General features: G+C 40.6%; 1 pseudogene; it reads right to left on the bottom strand.

Moving 5' to 3' along the window:
- Positions 1–276: 276 nt before the first annotated feature.
- Positions 277–590, bottom strand: LOC110542655 (large ribosomal subunit protein P1-like; annotated as a pseudogene).
- Positions 591–1,099: the final 509 nt, after the last annotated feature.

The following is a 1,099-nucleotide window of genomic DNA, read 5'->3' as shown; positions in this document are numbered from 1 at the left end:
ATAAAGAAGCTATGAATATAGTTGAGTTTTTGGTGAATGATGGGGCATCTTTTGGGTATATACCCAGCAATGGTATAGCTGGATCTTGAGGTATTGCTCTTCCCAATTTTTGAGAAAGCCAGATTGATTTCCAAAGTGGTTGTACAAAGTTACATTCCCACCAGCAATGGAAGAAGGTTCCCCTTTCTCCACATCCTTTCCAGCATGTATTGTTGCTTGAGTTTTTTTTTTTTTTTTTACAGGTTCAGCCTTTTATTGAACATATTAAAAAGAGCTTTAGTGAAAAAGACCAAAGCCCATGTCAGACCCCTTGGATTCTTCCTTCTTTGCTTCCACTATCTTTTCCTGAGCTGGGGCAACATTGGTGGCTGGAGCAGGATCTCCTGCTGGCGCAGCTCCCCTATATTGCAGATGAGGCTCCCAATGTTGACATTGGCCAGGGCCTTTGTAAACAAGCCAGGCCACAATGGTTAAACTTTGACACTGGCTATTTTAATGAGAGCATTGATCTTATCCTCTGTGACCTTCACCTCCTCATTGTGAAGGATGACGGCAGAGTAAATGCAGGCAAGCTCGGAGAATGAGGCCATGTTGTAAATTACCAGCAATATGTTAGTTGCCAAATGAAGTGATGGCTTCACCCCAACACAGCATTAGCTCCTTTAGAAGAATGGAGCACCCTAGCAGCAGCTGAGGAAAAGCATCACTTGAGTTTTGTTTTTTTTTTATCTTATCCATTCTGATCTGTTTTAGAAGGAATCTCAGAGTTGTTTTGAGTTGCATTTCCCTAATGATGAAGGCTGTTGAGTATTTCTTTAAGCGTTTCTCTGCCATTCAATATTCCTCTATTGATATTTCTGTTTAAGCTCTGTACCCCATGTTTTAATTGGACTACTTGATTTGTTGCTTTTTAACTTCTTGAGTTTTTTATATATTCTGGATATTAGACCCCCATCAGATGTAAGGTTGGTGAAGAACTTTTCCCAATCTGTAGGCTGTCATTATGCTCTGCTGACAGTGTCCTTTGCTTTACATAAGCTTTTCAGTTTCTGAGGGTGCCAATTGTAGATCTTAGAGCCTCAGCTGTTAGTGTTCTGTT

This window comes from Meriones unguiculatus, chromosome X (assembly GCF_030254825.1).
Source record: "Meriones unguiculatus strain TT.TT164.6M chromosome X, Bangor_MerUng_6.1, whole genome shotgun sequence".
Taxonomy (NCBI): Eukaryota; Metazoa; Chordata; class Mammalia; order Rodentia; family Muridae; genus Meriones; species Meriones unguiculatus.
This window is presented reverse-complemented; position numbering and strand designations above follow the sequence as displayed.